At 43.7% G+C, this 23,398-nt stretch overlaps 1 protein-coding gene and 1 long non-coding RNA gene across 8 annotated transcripts in view; one reads left to right on the plus strand and one right to left on the minus strand.

The window, feature by feature from the left end:
* CDH4 (cadherin 4) overlaps positions 1–23,398 on the plus strand; it is an 806,698-nt gene that overhangs the window by 382,150 nt on the left and 401,150 nt on the right. The window lies entirely within an intron of this gene.
* On the minus strand, positions 8,543–11,080 carry LOC310764889. The gene is made up of 3 exons (XR_014549325.1): positions 10,949–11,080; positions 10,094–10,455; positions 8,543–8,596 (listed from the first exon to the last, which is right to left on the minus strand). It is a non-coding gene; the product is annotated as an uncharacterized lncRNA (long non-coding RNA).

Here is a 23,398-nt window from a genome sequence, read left to right on the forward strand (position 1 = left end):
CATGGATTCATGCATACACATGGTACTATCACTGACAAGAGACTCCCAGAGCTTCGTCTGCAAAGGGTGGATGGATTGGAAATATAAACAGATTTTTGGTGCTATTTATCTCTGGCGTTCAGTTCAGGGTTTTTGATGTGTTTGTGTGTGTGTGTGTGTGTGTGTGTGTGTGTGTGTTGGCTTCCTCCCAGAAACGCTGAGGAATAATCTACAAAGCATTCAGGACGAGATCTTCAGAGCTTGCTGCGTAACAAATGTGTGTTTGTTTCTGAGCTTTTTACATGTTCCACACAACATTGTCTGCGGAAGGAACAGAAAGGGTTTCAAACAGGAGCAGCCCGGCTTTCACTTAAGCGTTTGCGACGCCGAAATGGAACTTGGATGACCCGAAACAACCCATTGTGTTCAATGCCCTGCCATCACTCTCTCCTTCAGTTTCTGTATCATTCCTTGAATGCAAAATACATAGCGGTATAGATCATAATTCCTATGGGATGTGTTCTAGCAGAGCAGCTGTGTTAGTCTATAAAAAGAGACAGTCCTGAGACACCTGAGAGAGCGAGGCTATTTGAAATGTTACTGTTTCCTTCACTGAGATTAATTTCTGTCTAAAGAGAGGAGAGATTGGGGGGAATTTGATTCAGGCTGCGAGTAAAGGAGAACCTGGTGAATTTTCAGTTTTCAAAATGGCACAAGAGCTGAATCACAGGCATCCTATGAAATCCTCACTTCTCGAAATTTCGCAAGGTGCTGTTCCCCAGTCATATTGCACATACAAAAATTCATATGCCATAGTAAAGTGTGCATTAAAATGCATGTATAGGAGAAAATAACAAAAATACATTAAATTGATGGAAATTGCTTTGCCAAGCTACCAGGCAAAAATATATACAAGCATATGCATGTTATGAGAAATTTGCACTGAAACGATGAATTTTCATGATGTCTCTCTTTTTAATGTAGAACTGCAAAAAGAAAAAAGAGAAGCTGAAAGAACCTAAAACTGGCAGATTTGCCCATTCCTAAACAAGAGAAAGAATGAGAGACTATACCCTTAAAGCACAGTCAAAGCACATTTTCCTCCTCAACAAATTATGGGAACTGCAGTTTATCCCTTACAAAATTTCATTTCCCAGAAATGCTTAACAAACTGCAGTCCCCACAATTCTTTGACGGGGGAAATATGCTTCAATTGTGATGTAAAGGTATAATGCAGAGCTTTCCAAACGGTGTGTCACGACACGTTAGTGTGTCGGCTGCAGTGTGTAGGTGTGTCACGCGAATGCTCCCCACACTCCTCTTGGAGCTGGAAAGGGGTTAGTTTAACTTCCAGTTTGCTACTAAAACTGAATTACTGTGTCGCGAAATGATACATGTCTAAAAAGTGTGTCACCAACATGGAAAACTCTGGTGCACAGCCACAGAGAAGAGTGAAGCCTGATCTGTGTGTTCCCCTTCCCCAAAGGAGAAATCCTCATGCCATCTATAGCTATAGCTATATCATTTATATCTATCTATCTATCTATCTATCTATCTATCTATCTATCTATCTATCTAATCTATCTATCATCTATCTATCTATTTTCTTCTTTGGTGATCACTCATAGCTGAGTAAGATTGTCTTCCACAAACATGGTTTTAACAACGAGTCTGTAAGTGACTGTGGAGGCCAATTCTGGATCCACACGTCCTTCCACAGTGGGGACATTGGTTTCTGGGTGGGAATTGATCACGATGTGGATTTGCCAAGCGGGCCTTCCTCTTAGCACATTTCTCCCTTGCGTCCTGAGTTCAAGTGTCTTCAAAACCCATGACACCTTTGGTAAAGGCTGTTCTCCAACTGGAGCACTCGCAGGCCAGCACCTCCCAGTTGTTGGTGTTTATACTACATTTCTTAATATTTGCCTTGAGAGAGTCTTTGAACCTCTTTTGTTGACCACCAGCATTAAACTTTCCATTTTGAAGTTTGGAATAGAGTAGTTGCTTTGGAAGACAATAATCAGGCAACCGAACAACATGACCAGACCAACAAAGTTGATGTTGAAGAATCATTACTTATCTTTGTTTCTTCCAGTACACTGGTATTAGTTCACCTGTCTTCCCAAGTGATGTGTAATTTTTTCCGGAGACACCATTGATGGAATCTTTCGAGGAGTTATTCAGTCATGTCTTCCTGTTACACAGTTTTAGAAATCATTTAATGGGGAGTAAATATATGAAGACCTGGCCTTAAAAAAATTGTTCATCATTCTAAAAGAAAATATTTCACTAGCCTTTAATTTCTTCAGGTTTTTTTTTTTTAGGGGGGGAGCTTCAAGGAAAAAAACAGGGGGAGATTGGTTTGATTGGTTTTGGGGGAGGAGGGATTTTTCCTATTCCCCTCCCTGCCAGGACTTCAGATTTTCTAGGTGTGAGGCACATTTGAGGGGAGGAGAGGGACAAGTACCATTGCTCAAGTGGAAATCCTTGTGCTAAAAGGATGCCCTGGTTGGGTACCACTTGTTATCACCATCATCACTGCCTTATTGCAGCATGAACTTTCCCTCTAAACCACAACCCTCACCATTCATTTATAGCCCATAACACAGCAGCATTGGGAACATTAAACAGAAACATGTGGCATCTGAGGTCGTGGTTAGTTCTGAAGTTCACTTTTCCTTAGGAAATTTGGTTTATTAATAGACAATGGGGTTGTAAGAACTAGTGGGCTTTGTGTTGGGATGCCCAGTGGTTTTCAAGTAAATAAACTAACCCTGAAATTAAATGTTGTTCTTGCAATGATTTACCTTGCGTAATAATTAAATGTCTGCAGGTGCAACAGTTAAGCACCTTAAGATTCATTCCTTCTGCAAGCGAACTTTCTGGATGCAGCGGATCGATGGCGCCTTGGGTCTCATCACAGTATTAGTAATTAATAAGCCAGTTCATAATCATTACAGATGTTGGCTGTCAGATAGATACGGTGCTGCTCATCTTTTCTTTCCAAGTTGAAGATGATTAATTTTGTGTTTTCGCTTTCCCCATAAACACACAAGTGCATGAGCACACAAACACATACTGTTGTTATTTTAGAGTTTTCAAGCGAGAAATATATTCTGAAATTTGGAATAGTTTATCATTTATTTTCCTTAATTAAACCCACCATGTAATGGTTGTTTGACAGCTCTCGGGAAAAGCAGCAGCTTAGCTTGTAGGATGTGTGATATTTCTGCAGTTTTAACAGCTATAAACTTTGTGGGTCTCGTCCTCTTTCTCTCTCCTTCCACCTGCTCCTGAGTAGTGAAATGTACACATTTATAATGTTGGCATATTTTAAAGTGATGGTTAACACATACACCATTTCCCCTCTGGAAATAACAGAGCATCCAGTTCACTGGTAAAGTTCACTGTATATCATTAAAAAACAACAACATAAATTTCAAATGACATTGATTATATTGGATTATGCTAATTATGCTAATTGGATCAAGACTCTTCACAGGTAGTCTTTCAGAATAATGAAAAAGAACTTGAATTTTTAGGACAAATGTTTTCCCCAACCTCAAGTCTTTGAGCTTTGGGAGGTGAATGAAGCATATAATTTGCTGTCTGTGAAACTCTTGTCTGATTTCTGACAGATGTGGCTTTGCCATCTTAATGCAGTAATGGATTTTAGGACACTCAGTGATAGGTGATGAACACCCCACACTCCCAATTCAGAACAGGATTGGTTTCAGCAAATTGAGTGATTTGTATTTGATTAATCCCAATGCTTATTCAGATTTCATCATGTTCACTATGACATGATCCAAAGTTTGATGGAGTCTGAAACTCCAGTCTTCTCTCCATGAGTTCCTAAATGCACTTCTCTGGCTGCTGCTATAGTCATAGATCTCTATCTCTATCTCTATCTCTATCTTTCCCCTTTTCCTTCATAGCATTTGAAACATGGCTACAGCAGTATCTTATGCTCCAGGAACCCTGGAAAGTGAGATTTCCCCAAGTAATCTGATGTCCCTAGTTATGGATGTTGGACACCTTGAAAACATGTCCAAACTCCAAAGAAAGTGAGAAAGACTTCCTTGCCTGCCTGCCACTGGTGATGCCACAGCAACAACTAGGAATTGGAGGAGTAGGAGATAGGAGTTTTTCTCCAACTTGGCTTGTAGCTCAAGGTTAGGGGAAGAATGAGGAAACTATGGCTGATACCTGCAATATCCAATCTTAGAGCAGACAAAGTGAAATCAAAAGATGTAAGTAACTTCACTTTATCAGTTTTAGTGAGCATACTTTGATTATGAGTTATTTTGCGTCATGAATGAGCCAGCTTCCAGGGAAGGTCTGCAGCCAGCTTCCACGGAAGGGTTGCTGCCAATTGAAGAAAGCAGTCAGGAACAGAGAGGGTTAACTGCCATGCAGGATGAGCATTGGCTAGTGCCAACTCCCCTGCCCCTTGGAATGCCGGCTGATAAGGGAATGGCGGAGAGCAAACGGGAACTAGTCAACACTCGCCAGAAGCACAAAAAGGTGGGAAAGAGTTAAGAGACAGCCTCTCAGAGAATGGGGAAGAGAAGGGAGCTAACCCCCTCAGACCGAGGTCTTGACTAATGGGAGGGCTGCAAGATAGGAAGCAAAACAAAAGACGTATGAAGCAAAAGTTCAGCTGCTTCTGGTCTTGCCGGAAGCATTTTTCAGAAGGGTCATCATGATTGATGATGGTGGAGGCTGTGTTAGAGCCGTCCGAAGTTATCTGTTTGTTTTGACAATAAATCATCCTTTTAAATTAACTACGCTCACTGTGTTATCAGCCGGGGACTGGACTCCTGACATTTTGGATAGCAAGCTATCACACTATACAAACTCTGACAATGTCAATAGCACATGTTGGTTTCAAATCAGCAGCATCCAGTGTAAAGATTGTCTTAGATTCTTTGTCCATGGTTGGAGGCAGTAATGCTTCTGAATACCAGTTGCTGGAAACCACAGAAGAGGAGGATGCCCTTATGTTCAGGCCATGCTTTCGGGTTTCCCACAGGCATCTGGGTGGCCACTCTGAGAACAGGATGCGACACTAGATGGGCCATTGGCCTGATCCAGCAGGCTCTTCTTATGTTCTTATCTTCTTAGATTCCATAGTCCAGCTACCAAAACACTAGTGAGGCATCTCTCATATACCCTCCAAGTGCCCTTATCAGAATGACTTAGCAATACTGCAATTAATACAGCCAAGCTTCCAAGCCCTGCTTGATTTCCAGTTGGAGAATGCAAACTGGGACAACGAAGAAAATCTAGCACATCTGTGCAACGAGCTTTTTCTGTCTCTTTCTTGACCTCTTGTTTGCATTCATACTGCAAAGAGATTTTTCTTTTTTTCTTTTTTTTGGTATGGTAATCGCTTTTCAATACTGAAAGAAATTAGAAGCAAACAAAGAGCACAAATATAATCTTTTCTTGTCTGGTAATACCAGCACTCAAATTAATACGAGTAAACATAAGTGTTTTTTTCGCTCTGTGTGCCGTGCTAGGAAGGAGTGCCACAAACACCTACCTTGCCTTCTGTAGAGATGCGAAGCTTTTGAATGTTTGAGTTATGCACACAAGGTGCATTGGAGAGAGAGAGCAGATTCAAGGTAAATCAAAAGTTTGTATTGATTTCTGCAAGGGGAAGGGAAATGAACCAAACGCCGCAAAGGGTTGTTTGAATCACTTTTTGTTTTATGATCCTCTTCACCAGTGTGAAAATTACACTAGATAATACCCAGAGCGCTTCTTTGTGTGATAAATTAACCAGTTTATTTATTTCCCAAAGGTCCACTTTATTGCCCCAGAATGAGTTGATGTTCATATGGCACTCAACATTATTTGATACTTTGGTTGCCTTAAACAACTCAGATATCTTATTTCTAAGTGCCCTTGAACAATCAGGCTTTGAACTCCAATAGCTCCTGTTCCCTACGGCATATGACCTTGCTCACGTACAGATTTTACACCAACACAAATGTATCCATCTTGCAGCTGAAGTTTGAGGTATACATAGTTTAATCCTAGTTCAAATTGCCAAAGGCTAATAGAGTTCTTCAAGTTAGTTATGTCTGAAACCCGTTCTGACTTGGAGAGCCTTGGTTTAATATCATAGCATAAAGAGAGGTGAGAAATGAGAGGCTGTAGGCATTGGGTTGATGTTGACCTTACATAATAAGTGCTTGCTGGATCACGCCAATGGCCTAGGTTGTCCAGCCTCCTGTTTCTTGCAGTGGCCAACCCGATGCCTATAGAAAGCATGCAAGCAGGACCTGAAAGCAACAGCAATCTGCCCACCAGCAACTGATATTCAGAAACATACCACATCTGACTGTAGAGATAGATTATAGCCATCTGGGTTAGTAGTCATTAATAGCCAAATTCTCTAAAGCAGTGTTCCCCAAACTTGGGTTTCTAGCTGTTTTGGACCACTCCCATCATCCCTAGCTAGTGGGACCAGTGGTCAGGGATGATGGGAATTTTGTCCAAAAGCAACTGAAGACTCAAGTTTGGGAAACGCTGCTCCAATGATGTTCCTGCTCCTTTAAAGCCATCCAAGCTGATGGCCATCACTGCCTTTTGACAAGCACAATCTCCATCCTGCTATACTGGTTGCTTATTTCATTCTGAGCCCAATTCAAGCTACCCAACTTTGTGTTTTAAGCCATAAACAGCTCCCCCCCATACCCACAAGAGTGCATCCCCCCCATGTGCCAGTCAAGATGTTTCAATCTCCAGGAGAGGCTCTTACAGTGCCATCTCCCTCTGAGTTGCAGGAGGGCCTTCTCTGTAATGGCCCCAAAACTGTGGAGCTTGGTCATGATGGGGAATGTGCAGGGCTATAGCATGCAAGGAGGGGATTGCTCTTTCTTTCCCATTCTGGTCCCCGCCCCCCATTAAAAGATCACCTCTTCCCGACACTACTCTTTGCTCCTAAAGCTGAAATTTTAAGTAACTAAATAACATATCTGGAGGATATAGCAGAGGAACATAGGAAGATTCCTTATACTGAGTCCAACCACTCAGTCCATCCAGTGCAGTATTGCCTGCACTGACTGACAGTGGCTCTCCAAGGTTTCAGACAGAGAAAATTCCTGGGACATACCTGGAGATGCCCAGGGCCACCAGGAGATGGTGGAAGCAGAACAAGGGAGAAAGGGTTACATCCCCTTCCCCATATGCTGTGGTGTCAATCCAGTGTTCCACCCCACATTGACTTTGGTTAAGAAAGAGCCTGCCCTGCTCTAAGCATCCTAGTTGAGACACAGTGGTGCAACACGTAGCGTTGAAGGTGCTCCTTAGTCTGGAAGGACAACCCACCGTTTTCCAGTTTCAGGTTGGCTCCAAACTCCCCATCTGGTCCCTAAATTGGGTCCAACCAGTGGCATATGGTTGCTGCTGGGGAACCCAAACCACGTAGGTGTCCTGCGGTTTCAGAGGTGGGGAGGGAGAGCACTGTTGTGCTCTTGTCCTTCTGGTGAGCTTCCTAGAGACAGGGAGGGGGGAAAACCTGATGCTGCCTTTTAGGAGATAGAGATGGACTCCTCTTCTGGCCTCTTAACACCCCAGCCTAAGAAGGTAACTCCCTAGAACGACAAGATTTTGAGCCTGCTTCCGCTGACACAGATAGAGCAAAGACCCCCTGACAAACACCACATCACTTCTCTGTAGACATCAGGCATCACTCCTTATGTTCCTGGAGATTTAAAACTTCCTAGATACATTTGATTGGCCACTGTGAGAACAGGATGCTAGACTAGATGGTCCTTTGGCCTAATCCACCAGGGGTATTCTTATGTTCTTCATAGAAACATAGAATCGTTGAGTTGGAAGGGATCCTGAGGATCATCTAGTCCAACCCCCTGCAATGGAGAAATATGCAGATATCCCATGCAGGGATTGAGCCTGCAGCCTTGGTGTTACCAGCACCATCTTCCAACCAGCTAAGCTATCCCGAGCATTTGGAGCTGATCTTCCCTGATTCTTCAGTCTGACCATTTCCCCCTATCTTTATTTTGACTTTTTCAGTGGGGACTTAACAAAAAAAAAAAAAACCAAGAAAAGCTAGCACCCGCCCCCCTTTGGGGGGTATGTTAAAGCGTGTGTCTCATTTTTGACAGCTATATGAGCACAAAAAGTCTCTCAAACATTTTAAATCAATTTTCTTTGCACTCTTATGATTCAAACCCCACAGAATGGCTTCCTTTCAAGTTTGCTTGTATGCCAATTTTCAGCCCAAGGGGGATTTTTATGGCTTGAAATAGGGCTTTGTAATGGGGAAGCTTGACAGATCCGTTACTATTCTGACACTTGGCGTGATGTTTTAATATATAGGATGATATTGACTCTTGTTTTAATAAACCGTTTTGCACAGAGCAGAAGGAGACATTTCTGTATTGTTAGTCAACATCTGAATTGGGGCGTAGAGGCAACATAGTTTTGTTTTGTTTTTTTAATCACTTCCTTAGATGCACTGATTTTCATGATGCCCGCAAAATCTTCAACGTGCAACAGAATGTAGACACAGCCCCCCCCCCCCACCCCAGCATTAGTATCAGTATCCCAATGCCGTCCTGAGGAGATGGGTTTTGAATACCTTTGGGAAAGTTAAAAAGAAAAAGAGTATTGCTGTGCCAAATCTTCCCATTCAAACAATTTCTGGGGGTTTTGTGGGTTAATGAAGGCCCTTTTAAAACCTTCTTCAACCATAGCAATTTCCTCAGCAGTAAAAGGCCAAACCTTTAGGTTTTCCCCCTCATGCCTGTCTGAAGTCCTAATATAATGATATTTGGGGTGCATTTTAGAGTTTCTTTCTCTTTCACTGTGATTTCAACCAATCAGCGATCACAGGACGAATGTGGTGGTGACATTCACCAGGTAGCCAATCAGATTTGTCCTGACGATAGGGAGGATGAGCAGAGCTCACTCTCACTGCCCTCACTGTGTTGGAGAGGCAGAGAGAAAGTGTTCCAGTTGCTGAGGCTATTGGGCCAGCACTCCATGCCTTGCTAGACTGCACTGGCCATTTTGTTGCCCGCCAGCACTGCAGGGCAAGACCTCCATAATTTGGTCCTGCTCTAGTTGCACAAGATGGCGATGGGAATATGCACTTGAAGGAGCACTGAATGTGCATCCCATTAAAAGGAGCTCAGTGCAGCTCAACAACGTTGCATTTCGATGCATAGCCAACTGTGAATGTCAGCCATCCAGACCGTATTATGAGATGCGCATCCTCATCTGCCTTCTGCTGAATGTCAGGAAGATGCAACTAATTTGCGGTGAAAGAGTGTCAGCAAGGTTGCAGGGGTTTTTTAATGTCCTTGCCTACATGTGTACACAGATTCATGTGCATGCATTGACCCAATGAACGCATGTATCCCTGCATCTTTAGTACAGGGTCATGGTACACCATGGGGCAAGTTGCTGTTACACATGGAGGTTAATTCACTGTCAGACAAGCGACTCAGGGTTTGCCCTACCATTAGGCAGAGTGAGACAACCGCTTTAGGCTGGAGATGCTTGGGGCAGTAATATCAGCTCCTTATGAGCCCCCAGCCATGTTTTTCTGTTATACGATGCATAATATCATCCTGTAACCACGTGGAAGCAAGATTCAGCTGCCAATTCAGTTAGCTTCTGTACATGGAATTGGGAGACACTATCATATTGTCCTTCACTGTAGGCATTAAGACACTTTGGGCTGGCGCTGCAAGAGACGTATACCTTTGCAAACACTTATTTTGCCTCTTTTTAAAGGGGTGTAAAAGAGAGAAGGGAGCTTTTTGCAACCCTCTTGCTCTAATTCAACTCAGAACTTGCTAAATTGGAGGTTGCTTACTAAACCTTGTCAGTACAATTATTCCTTAGCTTTGGGGGCCATTACAGACAAAACCATTCTTCTCTTTGCTGTCAGCTGAACCGATTTGACAGTGATACTCTGAGCCAGCCTTCCTTCTAGATCAGTAAGGTTCATCTAGAATAGCCTTTCTCAACCTGTGAGTCCCCAGATGTTGTTGAACTACAACTCCCATCACCCTAGCTAGCAAGGCCAGAGCTCAGGGTTTGATGCTAAATGCATAAGAGCAAAACTCACAGAAAAGTTGGCAACCCTGCTGAGCTATCTCCGCCAGGCCAAATGACATCTCCTTGGTCCCACTCAAGCTTTGGTGGAGGAGAGGGATCTTTCTTCCGAAGGCTCTCTACTCCCACCTAAGCCCTGATTTTCACTGTGCATTCATATGGTTGGAGCGACGGCTGGCTGTTCGCTCGGAGCTGCCTCTCCGCTCCGCAGCTACGCACCGTTGATTTACTGAGGTTGTACCAAGGAATTCCCATCAGCAGGTGATTGAGAATGTCCAGGTTTTGCTTTTCAATTAATTGTGAAACAATCTGTTGTCAACATTCCCTGCAGATAGGGAGACTTTGCCATTCAGAACAAATGTGATGAATGCGGACCTACAAAGAGATGGAGGGAAGAAAAGCTGTAATGAAATTCAAGCTGAACTGAACTGGAGAGGGGGGAAAAGGGCAGCGGCGGGAAAGGAGGCAGTGCAAAAGAATGGGCACATTCAGATTGTGGATGAATAAAAAGGGGGCTTGATGAATCCTTTAATTTAAGTCGGCAGGCTGGCTATTGAGCTCTGAGAGATTTGGCACAGGCCTGGAATAATGTAGCATCCCAAAGTACAAACCTCCATAAATTAGTTGCATCGGGGGTGGGGGCAGGGTGTGTGTGGATAGGAGAACACCATTGGTTGAAAAGTGGATGCCAATCTCCATACATGTGCAAATGCGAGTTAATTTTGTATATGCTGTAAATTTAGGAGCATATGTAAAAATCCAATTCCCAAGCTGCCATTGATTATTTCCTCCGCCGTCAATATGCTCAGCAGTTTGCAAAGCCGAAGAGAAGCCCCTGTTCCCAATCTAAACTTAGGCACAGTGCAACCTGATGCAGCCAGATGTTCTGGGACTGCAGCTCTGCACGGCCCCAGACAACGCAGCTGTGCTGTCTGGGGCTGATGGGAATGGAGACCAAAAGCTCTTGAGGTTGAGGAAGGCTGACCCTGGTGAGTCCAAGGTCACATTCAAACCATATATCTAAAGTGGCATCATACCACTTTAAACAATCATGGCTTCTTCCAAAGAATTCTGGGAGCTGTGGTTTGTTAAGGGTGCTGAGTGTTGCTGGGAGACTCCTGTTCCCATCACAGAGATACAATTCCCAGAAGGATTTCACAATCAGTCCCTCTTCCCAGGCAACTCTATAGCTCTGTGGGGGGCACATTTTACAGCTCCCAGAATTCTTTGGGGGAGGGAGCCCTGACTGTTTAAAGCGACAGCAGCTGCAGCGTGCAGAGTGCCATCGTACTTGCGCCTCTTTCTCCAGCTTGGGCTGGCAATGGCCCTGGCATACAGAGCAGGCTGAGCCCGAGCCGCCCATGGCCCTACTCTGTGGGTTCTTTTCTTTTTTCTTTTCTTTTTTGAAAAATAAATAAAGAAGGGAGTTCCAGTTTCAAAGGAAGGCTGTGGTGTGGTTTACCTATTGTTTCAAAATGTGTGGATCTGGTAGGCCTGCCGTTAAATGCAAACTGTGAACTGCCTTGAGACTTCCAGGTATAGGGCAGCATATAAATTCTATCATCATCATCATCATCATCAATAACAACAACAACTGAATGGAAATTCTGCCCCAGGCATCCCTCAAAGGGAACTTGGCCTACGTTGAACACATTTAAGAACTCACTTCCTGCTACATGGGAATGAACTGGTTATTACCCTGGTAGGAGGCAAATACCTTTTGCACTCCTCTTCAGGTAAAAGGTAAAGGACCCCTGGACAGTTAAGTTCAGTCAAAAGTGACTATGGGGTTGCAGCACTCATCTCGCTTTTAGGCCGAGGGAGCCAGCGTTTGTCCACAGACAGCTTTCCGGGTCATGTGGCCAGCATGACTAGACTGCTACTGGCACAACGGAACACCGTTGTGGAAACCAGAGAGCACGGAAACGCCGTTTACCTTCCCGCCGCAGCGTTACCTATTTATCTACTTGCAGTGGTGTGTTTTCGAACTGCTAGGTTGGCAGGGGCTGGGACAGAGCAACAAGAGCTCACCCCGTCGCGGGGATTTGAACCACTGACCTTCTGATCAGCAAGCCCAAGAGGCTCAGTGGTTTGGACCACAGGACCACTCATGTCCCTTGCACTCCTTTTTATTGCTACCTCAAATATTCAGGTAGATGAGGTTCAGCTCACGTGAAAAATATATATATGCTTGTAGGAACCTACCTACCTAGAATTTTGGCAGTCCTACTTGGTAGAGCACTGGTCACCCGTGTGGCACCCAAAGATGGTCATGTGCTCAGCGAGGCTTTTCCTGGCACCCGCAAGGCCCTTGACCCTCCCCCAAAAGTCACATTCTGTTGTTGTCAATATAAAGTAGGTTGCAGTGGATGAATGGTGCTGGCAACAATATATCTGTTATGCAAATGTGCCCACAGGGGTAGAGGGAGGAGATTTCAGTAGTCAGGGAGGTCAGTGTGCACTAGCAAATTTTTATTTTATTTAAAAATAGCATATTAAGTGCACAAAAGCAGTTTTCTTCTCACATTATGCCATTTGTATCTTTCACTTTTCAAATGATAGAGTGCTTATTCCTGCTGAGAAATTAAAAACCGTCTAAGAGATGACTCTATTGTTTGCTTTCCCCTTTAACAGCAGATATATATGGAAATCTATAGTTATTACTGGGGGTTTTTTAATACCTGCATAAATGTAAGCGCTGTGGAGGGTTGGGCTTTTTAATTAAAATTTATAAATGAAATAATGTTGGAACAAAAAAGATCTAATTGTATAACAGAGGCATAATAATTAAAATTAATTCTGTGAAGCTTGCTTGCCTTCTTGCTGTGACTGTTTGCTCATACATCAATATTACTCTTCACTGGAACCGTTTAGGATTTTGGCCAAACAATTCCTTCATAATCAACAGCGAAATACAGATGAATATATATTTCTAAGCAGTTCAAAAAATGCAGGTCTCCCCCCTTCCTTCTTCCTCTCTTCCTCCCCCCTCACTTTCCCTCCCCTTTCTCTCTCTTTTTGAGGAGAAAAGAGACATAATTTGTGTTCACAGCAGGGGAAGGTGGAATAGGGGTGGATGAACCTGTCTCTTTCTGGTCCGTGTTGCTTTTGAACATTTTTTACCCATAATTCCATTCTGTTCTGTATTCACCAGCAATTTTTTTTTTAAAAAAAACCTTCAAAATGTGTATAAATGTGTGTTTTCTCTTATAATATGAATTTAAATGTAAGTTTTCTCTCAAAAATACAATGGAAAGGTCTTTCATGTGTGTATCTGTGTTTGTGTGTGTATGTGTTTAAGCTGTTGAGAACCACGTTGCCATGTTTGGAAAAATGGGGAATTTGTTGGGCATCTAAATTCTGACCCGCACAGGGGTGTATCAGATTATTTATTTATTTATTTATTTATTTATTTATTTCTACCCCGCCCATCTGGCTGGGCTTCCCCAGCCACTCTGGGCAGCTTCCAACAAAATATTAAAATACAGTAATGCATCAAACATTAAAAGCTTCGCTAAACAGGGCTGCCTTCAGATGCCTTCTAAAAGTCTGGTAGTTGTTGTTCTCTTTGACACCTGGTGAGAGGGCATTCCACAGGGTTGGGTGCCACTACCGAGAAGGCCCTCTGCCTGGTTCCTTGTAACTTGGCTTCTTGCAGTGAGGGAGATCATTTTGCATAGGGATTCACAAAGATTGAACTCCTCAGGTGTTTGCCATACTCACAAGAAGTCAACTCCTACAACCATATTTGGCATAGAGACAAAACTGACTCACTAGGTGTGGCCCACTTACTTCCTGTGGAGTCAGCCATAGGACTCCTCATTAAAGGAGGGCCAGGAGGCCCTGGCCTTACACCAGACCCTGGGCCAGACTCAATTAGGGGGAGAGGAGCCAGGATCCTGCAACAAGGCTGAGGAGGAGCCATCCATACCCCCAAGATGAGTTCATCCTCTGTCATCAAGGCTGATCAGGTCCTCAGTGGACAGAAAGGTGGCCCTGTAAATGTGCCATGGAAACCTGGGCCATTTGGTGAAGTGTCCAACTGGGAAGATACAGTAGCAGCTGCACCACAGCCCCTTCTGCACACAGCTCCCCATCAGTTGCTAGACTGGAGAAATGCCTTTTCCCCAGGCACAAAACGTTGCTGTTTCTATTAAGCGCTTAGCTTTGTAAACGTGCTAGCAGTTTTAGTGCCAGACAGACCAAAGATCTGACACTGCATAAAGCAGCAACTTCTGTTCTCACAAACACGTTTCTGAAGGACACTGACAAACTGGAACGTGTCCAGAGGAGGGCAACCAAAATGGTCAAAGGCCTGGAAACGATGCCTTATGAGGAACGGCCAAGGGAGCTGGGCATGTTTAGCCTGGAGAAGATGAAGTTAAGGGGTGATATGATAGCCATGTTCAAATATATAAAAGGATGTCACATAGAGGAGGGAGAAAGGTTGTTTTCTGCTGCTCCAGAGAAGCTGACACGGAGCAATGGATTCAAACTACAAGAAAGAAGATTCCACCTAAACATTAGGAAGAACTTCCTGACAGTAAGAGCTGTTCAACAGTGGAATTTGCTGCCAAGGAGTGTGGTGGAGTCTCCTTCTTTGGAGGTCTTTAAGCAGAGGCTTGACAACCATATGTCAGGAGTGCTCTGATGGTGTTTCCTGCTTGGCAGGGGGTTGGACTCGATGGCCCTTGTGGTCTCTTCCAACTCTATGATTCTATGATTCTATTCTATGGTACCATCCCTTTTTCATAAATTTAATATAAATTTATATTATAAATCGTAAATTAAAATACTTAGGGATGTGAAAACATCAAGGCTGTCTTTCAGTAGAGCACGAGACTCTTAAATCTCTGGGTTGTGATTTTGACCAAAGATTCCTGCATTGCAGGGTCGACTAGATGGACTTGGTGTTCCCTTCCAATGCTACAATTCTCTGAAATCTTTCATCTCTGCCTCTCTTTTCTTCCTCTTTTAGCCCTTAGCCTTTCCCCCTGTGTGTACCTGGCAAGGAAGCAGGTCATCAGAAAGCCTAGCAATTTTCACCTCAAAAGGGATGTCAGATCTAATGTTCCAGGTGAACATCCACGTCTTTCTTAAGACCTCATTATCTCAAGAACATGCGGGCCAACTCCAAGAGCTTTCTATTTTTAATATTTGTCTGTCAGTGTCTGATCCGAGACCTCTTTTGTATAAGCTTGAGGAAGCGTCATAGAAGAGTATTGAGAGCCAGGGAGAGAGGAAAGAGAAAGAGAGAGAGAGAGGTTGCTTCATTAGTTTGATTCCACATGTCCTGTGCATGCAGCGCTTTCAAAGAGACATCACAAAATCCGTTCACAATGTGTTGCGAAGATGCCCACAGAGCAAATAGCATGGGGAAATTACCTCGATGCCTAGGGGGCAAATCAAAATCACATATCCATTTCTGACAATACAATCTGTTACACACACACACATGCGTGCGCACACACACACACCCTCCAAAAACAAAACAAAAATGAGCGAAAGGAACAGTAAACACGAAACCCTCACACATCTTTTTGGGAGGCATGAAGCCTGCAGGATCATTTGAAATTATACTTATTAAGAGATTACATTTGCCAAGAAGGGAGTTGAATGGGCTAAGTACTGCAGGGATGGAATTGCCCTGAAAATGTGTAAAAAATAAAAAAAATTTAAAAAAAGCTGGGGAATAAATACATATATACATCTTGCCTGCTGGTTTTTAATTAACTTTTGAACCCTGACAGATACCAGATTGGCAAACCTCTGAATATGCTGAACCGTACAAGTGCTGCAAGTTATCATCCATTTCACAGATGCCGTGCTTTAAGCCATATTAAACTTCTGCAAATGCCAGCATGTGTCCAACGCATACTGCAGCTCTATGGCATGCATGGGGACTGTAAAGTGCTTAGAGGCTTCTAGGCAGGAGACGCAATGTGGCTCTTCAGACATGTCTGGGCTGGGACTTCCAGACACTAGTCTGATAATATAGGCCTATTGTGGCCTGGAAATTGATGCTGGAGCTGGAGCTGGAGCTGGAGCTAGTGGCAGACATATAAAAGCTGGCCTGTTAATCACCTGTTAATCAGAAGAGTTCAAGGATATTAAAAAAATAAATTTTATATGATTATTTTATCCTTTTAAATGGTTTTGTACGTTTTGAGGTATTTTATGCATTGCGACTTGCCATTACTTTCACTGATTGCAGTTTAGCAATTCTTTATTGTAACTGATAAGTGCAAACTGTTTATTATTTGCAGATATTTAATTTTACTGTTTAATATTCTGTTCTAATGGATTCCTGAATATTGCTTTATTTGATATAAGTTGTTTATTTTAAAGTTATCGGGACACTTTTTTTTTTTTTTGCATTGGATCAGACTGGTATTACGAACATTCGGCATTTTATTATGTTTTTGTATGCATTGGAAGCTGCCGAGAGACACATTGTTTCTGGGAACTGAGTCTTCACACGTACATACCCTCCAAGTGTCCCGATTTTCCAGGGACAGTCGTGGAATTTTGAAAGAATTCCCGGCTTCTGATTTGATCCCGGAATGTCCCCATTTCCCCCCACCAGCACCGCTGCTGCTGAGCTTGGGGAGCAGGATGAGCCAGCGCTTATCCCAAGTGACGATGATGGCGGTGGCAACAGCAGCTGTGAGAAACCATCCTGTTGCTTCTCTATGGCTACTGCTGCCAGCCTCCTTCCTTGGGCAGCTCATAGCAGCTGCTGGAGAGCAGGTGAGAAAGAGGAGAGGCTGCCATGGCTGAGGCCCAGCCCCACATGATGCACCAGCTCTGAAGGGCAGGCAGAGGGCAGGGCCACTCAGGGTGGGGAGAAAGGGGGAGCAGAGCACAAGGAGTCTTGATTCTTTTAATTTAAAAAAGTGCTTTGTGCATCTGCGTCTAGCATTGCTCCTTTTGTAGTTTATAAATTAGTGTGTGTGCGCGCTGGGCCCAGGGGTAACCTGTGAAACATCGTCCAGGACCGGTCCAGAATCCGAAGGTTCCGCTAGGAGTCAGTCCGACAGAGCCAAGGCAGGATACCAGGCAAGGACAGGTACAGGATCTCAGGCAGAATCTAGCACACAGCAATGTTGCTCCTGCAATCTGGGGCGGGGTCCGACATTAAGGGGTGATATGATAGCCATGTTCAAATATATAAAAGGATGTCACATAGAGGAGGGAGAAAGGTTGTTTTCTGCTGCTCCAGAGAAGCGGACACGGAGCAATGGATCCAAACTACAAGAAAGAAGATTCCACCTAAACATTAGGAAGAACTTCCTGACAGTAAGAGCTGTTCGACAGTGGAATTTGCTGCCAAGGAGTGTGGTGGAGTCTCCTTCTTTGGAGGTCTTTAAGCAGAGGCTTGACAACCATATGCCAGGAGTGCTCTGATGGTGTTTCCTGCTTGGCAGGGGGTTGGACTCGATGGCCCTTGTGGTCTCTTCCAACTCTATGATTCTATGATTCTATGATTCTATGATTCTATGATTCTATGATCCTTTTATCTTTGTCAGGGTAGGGGCCAGTCCTGATCCCCTGGTGACTCACCTCCCTGTTTTGCCCGAAGGTGAGCACTCCTCCTGCGAGTACTCAGGTCTCTCCTTCTCTCAGACCTTAGTCCCTGCAGCTCAGGAGACGTCGGTGGGTTACTAGACCCAGGGGCCGCCTCAGCCTCCCCTGACCCAACTGGAGCAGCTGTAAGTGATGGCCTAGCTGAAGGCAACGAGGTAATCCCCGCATCTGGAGCAGGCTCCGGCCCCTGACTCAGCCCAGCTGGTGTTTGTTGCAGGGGAACCTGTGCAGACTGGGACTCTTCAGGATCAGGCCCCAGACTTGGTTCAGATGATGCCTGAGGCAAAGGATCCAGTGCAGACTGAGTCTCCTCTGGTTCCAAGTCTGAGCCCGAGTCCCAGGCCATCACTCTGTGTGTGTGTGTGTGTGTGTTTCTTTTTGTAAACCTACGAAAGAATACAATAAAACTAGGATTGAGGGGTTTCCTCGGGGCAATGGAGGGTGTGTGAACTGTGTCCCGCTGGTGTAGTTGTGGTGGAAAAGGTCTGCAGGAGGGGACCACAGGAAATGGGGGGGGGGCCAAGGAGGTTCAGTTGGGGAGGAGTGAGAAATGTCCCTATTTTTTTCATCTGTAGGATGTTGGAAGGTATGCCTACACAACAGCTCAGATAACAAACCGCTGGCGTCACTTCAGGCACAGTGCTTTTCAGTGGGGTGAGTTCACACAAACAGCTGCTAGGCAAATGAACAGGAACTGTGTAGAGATCTTGGGTGGCTTGCGTTTGCGTCTGTGGTAGCTGCAGTTCTCTGAGGTTGGAATTTTTAGTTTTTAGTTATTTGATAGCACCATTTATTTCCCAGCCTTTGGTAGAGACTGAATATGAATCCCTGGGGAAACACCACTGAGAGATGACTGTTCCCCTCTAGCGCTGCTTGTGGGCTTTCTAGTTAGCTGCTTTGTGAAGTAAGATACTGGACTAATTAGACCTTTGGTCTAATCTAGCTAGAGTAGAGTAGCATCTTATGCCAAAAGAGAACGCATACAAAATACAATATGTGCATAGAGATGGAAATTTGAAAACAAATCCGACATGCAGTCCATCTCATCACAGAAGAGAAGACTTGGACTAGGTGATTTAAGGGCCTGCTAAATCCGCTGTTGAGATCTAACCATGGGTGGACCATTTCAAGGGCCTTCTTCTCCTCGCTGCTTATGATCTTTGCCTTTCAACCAGACTGGGACAACCCTTCAGATAAAGCAAACTTGGGTCTCTCTCCAGCTGTTTTCAGACTACCATTCCCACTGGTCCCTAGGGATGATGGGAGTTGTAATCCAAAAACAGCTGGAGACCCAAGTTTGGGAAACTCTGAGATAGAACAATCCTTCAAAAAGAAGGCTGTCCTCTGTAAAGTAGGACATAGGGTCACTCTCAGGAACACACAGCCCTTTGAGAAAGGAATGTCATCAAGATGCAGCCCTTTCTAGATAGTATCAACTTCATTGCAGGTTCCTTGGCGTTTGAGATCATATATAATCTTTGTTCCTTAGAAAGCCTTTCCCGTACCCCTCCGAGAAACTTAGAGCAACTGCTGTTCTTGCCAATGTACATTGTCTCCCGCCATACACAGCGAAGCAGGAGACATAATTTAATACAAATTACCTTCAAATTGTATGCAGTCTGGCTTAGTTTCCCTTCAGAATATTTAATACGATTTCTCTTCTCCCTCCTGCCCTCCCCCCCAGTCAAAACCATAACAGCAAAATCTCACTGAATGGCTGAGATGAAGTGCAATGCCTAAAATAAGGGTAAATTGCTGTGCAGGTGGCAAGAAGGGGTTAGACAATTGCTGATTTTTCATAAATGTTGCTCTCGCTTTTCCCCCGCTTCTCTCTCTCTCTCTCTCTTTTTGAAGTGAATTATTTACTTCAAAAGATGCTGTCCTCAGGGGGAGGGAGAAATAACAGATATACTATCTTGCAAATCCATAAATGCCTCTTGTACATGAAAAGGCTTTATGTATTTCACTCCCTGGCCAGTACTATCTGAGCGCAGCCATTATTTTTAAAGGGTGAGTCTTACCCTCTGATACTTGCAGATGCACATTACCTGTGCTATTATGCTTGTTCATGAATACATAGCAGCCGCCTTCAAAAAGACCCTTTCCCTAAGACTTTGCAGGCAGAACCAAATCCATTAAAATTGAGGGGAAGGGTGCATTAGACAAGGTAGACCGCTCTTTCCTCAAAGTGTAGGTTAATATTATGGACAGATGGAATGGAGGAGATGGGGAAGATTTACTATAATCAGATATGACATAACTCCCTCCCCGCAAACACACATATAAGCACAAAAGAAATACAGGGATCTGAACAATGAGATGCACAAGTCTTAATACGTGCTCTCCAATAGCTGCATTTTTTTTTATATTTATTCAAAAGTCAACGACGTAAGCACTTCCATGAAAATTTCACACATGTCCTCCTCATGATGCCATCCTATATTGTCCCCACCCCCTCTCATTTAATCTGGATCTACCATTCCTAAGGACAATCTAGTAAGGTTTTGTTTGTTTGTTTGTTTGTTTGTTTGTTTCAAAAATGGAAACTTTGGGCTGCATTAAGTGCTACAGTTCTCATCACAGTAATTTAAGAGTCTATTCTCTTCCCAAGGAACCCTGGGAGTTGTAGTCCTGTGAGGGGAATAAGGGTGTCCTAACTACTCTCAGCTCCCTTAACAAATTTCAGCACCCAGAATCCTTCAGGGGGAATCTATGACTGTTTAAAGTGATATCGTAGCGCTTCAAATGTATAGTGTGAATGTTGCCTTTTTTGCATTGTATCTGTTGCACAATGAGTTTCCACTACCACAACTTCTGCGTTGGATTCCTCCGTTGCACAGCATTAAAATTCAACCATCTGCTAGCGCAAAAATAAAAAAAAACCACCCTTGCATTTGTGGACAGAGAGCACTGAATGAGACCAAAATTTCCTTCTTTTTAAGCTTATTGGTTAAAAGTCACCAGCAACCTATGTATGCATTTTCTTTCACAACAATGGTCTGCAAAACAACAATGGTCTGCAAAATGTATGCATTTTCTTTCACAACAAGGTATGCATTTTCTTTCACAACAATGGTCTGCAAAAACATTTTGCCAGCAAGAGAAGTATATTGCTATGTGTCTTTTGGCTCTGTGGCATTCAAGAGTAGTTTGCATATGGTTGTTAAATGGGGTTGTGTACACACTCCTGTTTACTCTGCATCCAGCTAACTCCCACAGATGCTTACATTAGCCCCAATCCACATCTATCCTGCCTCTGTCCTGTCAATGTGTTTCCCCTTCCAAACCAGGTTTGATACAAATTGAGAAAAAGAGTGACCTAGCTACATTTTAAACTGGTAACGTGTACACCAGTATTTCTAGGCAGCATGAAGAACACAGATGCTTAGTGTCAGCAGGAAAGCTACATTAGGTGCCTTCAAATCATTCTCTGACCACTTATTTTTGGCAATTTATTTCTAGTAGAGCTGAAAACCATGGATCTGCTAATCAATTTTTTAGGGAATTCTTGTATGTGGCACATGGTGTATCTGGAGGACTCAGGTTTGTTCCGTGTTTAAAGCGTTTTGGTTTAAAATCCATATTTTTATGGATTTGGGGGAGGGGGGGAGCAAGGAAGCTTTAGTCTTTGAGATTTTACCCAAAACCTCAAAAAAGAAACATTAAGAGGTAAAAAGAATCAATTAAAAAATTGACATCCTTTAGTTTTGAAATCAGTTTTGTGCTGTGGAAAAGATGGATGAGCTACTAAGGCGAATGGCATTTGTGTTGGAGAAAACTCATGCAGATTCCATGAATTTCTGAGAAATAAGAATCCAGAATGAGAAGGCAATGCCTGCAAAATCTGGATATGTATCCACTGGTCCTCAAGCAAACCAGTATCTTAGCTTCTGTTCCCTAATCTGTAATTTAGGAATGCTAGCCCAATTCATTAGTTTTTGCTGTGTTGTTGAATGAGCTGAAAAGGGGCTGTTAACTTAACCTATTCCTATTATTACAGTGGAGTATAGATCTAAATCCATTAAGTCAAAAGCCTATTGGTTCAGAAAATGCGAGTTGCGACATATTCATTAAAAACCTTTCAAAATAATAAAAGGCATTGCAATGTAACAAACCCGTCTCTGTTGCTGTTGAACTCTCCATACTATCAATCATTCTGTTGAAACTTTATTCCCTGTGTACTTGTTTTTGTGTCGTGTGTATTTTAATTTTTCAATGGCTGTCATTTAGGGTTCTTTTTAGTCCCGTTCTCTGATTGTCAGCTGTGTGATTGAGTGCTGATAATGAAGGGATTTCTGTAGATTTCTTTGTTCCATAGGAATTTCCAAAATGCTTGTTTCTCCCCATCACCTCCCCACGGTGACTGAGATAAAATGTTGTTAACTAAGGACAGGGTAGGTTATAAATAAATCGTGCCTGTGGATATAGTGAATATTTGGCGTAGGTCTAGTGTGCTTTTGGAAAGCCAGATGAAGTTGACACACATCTTAATATATGGAATCGGACTGCTGTTAAGGTGCTGAACCTCAGTAGTTAGAAGCCTTAAAAAGCCAAGAGGAAAAAATGAAATGCCATTAAAGGAGGAAGGCAAGTTCTCTGTTAATTCATCGTTACCCTTTTGCATGTGTTCTTATTGACATCTGGAAGGAGGAAAACAGGACTTACATGCAGAAGCTCCCAGGATATACCCTGGACCAGGAAAGCATGATAGGAAGGACCAGTGTTGGATTAAACCCTGTTCAGGCCCCTAGGCAGTCAAAATCTCAGGGGGCTCATCACAAATTATTGGCTACTTGCAAATATTCTACTAGGATCTGGAGTCAGCAGGAACTTGTGACATACTAACTAGCAAAAAGCTTTGTATCTGGAGGTTTCTTGTTCATGTGCTCTAGTGGGATCACACTGAACTAAGGAAGCTTGACTGAAATTATCTTTCAAGATAAAATCGGCATTATTATTGTCACGGGGCCCCTAAAAGGCATAGGTCCCGGAGGCCACTGCCTACTCACTCCATTTGGGAATCCGGCACTGGGAAGGATCTCTGCCTATGATCCCGAAAAGACACTGCCAATCAAAATAAACAATAGTGGGATACATGGGCAAATCGGACAAGGCAACTTCTTCCACACAGCCTTCTCTAAAGCTCACTCTGGAGGACAACGCCACTGTTCATCCCAAGCGGAGCCTTACAGGTGTCTCATTTCAGAGTCTACTCTGGCTTGAAACCCACCTGCTCCTCCAGCCTTTGTTGAAAAGTTCCAGCCTTTGTTGAAAAGTTCCTTATAGGATCCCAGGCAGAACCGTACAAGAAGCTCATTGCAGCACCTGCTGCTGTGTGAAACTCACCTGCCCCCCCTGCCTGAGTACCGGCTTTGTTGAAAAGGTCTTCTGCTAAGCCTTGAGTTCTGACTGATTGCACATCTCTCTGTGGCTTGCCAGAAGAAATTTGCATGAGGATGATTCTCCTTCCTTTCCCTTTTCCCCTTCTCCCCCCTCCCCACCCTCTCTCTTTTCCTCTCCCTCCCACCTTTTTTTTTACTGTATGAAACTTGGCAGTTTTGGCTGCACTCTGTGTTGTGCTTTTCAACTTGCCCCCAAACAGAGAGGTAGTAAAGCTGTGCAAAGCACTCTCCTCCCCTGGCAAAAATTAATGAAACGCCGGCTGTGAACAGACTTTCCCAGCGTTTTGTATGCCATGTGCTTTCTGCTGGTTCCCCAGGCTGCAGTTACT

The sequence above is a fragment of the Podarcis filfolensis genome (assembly GCF_964270895.1).
Source record: "Podarcis filfolensis genome assembly, chromosome: 6".
NCBI classification, from domain to species: Eukaryota; Metazoa; Chordata; class Lepidosauria; order Squamata; family Lacertidae; genus Podarcis; species Podarcis filfolensis.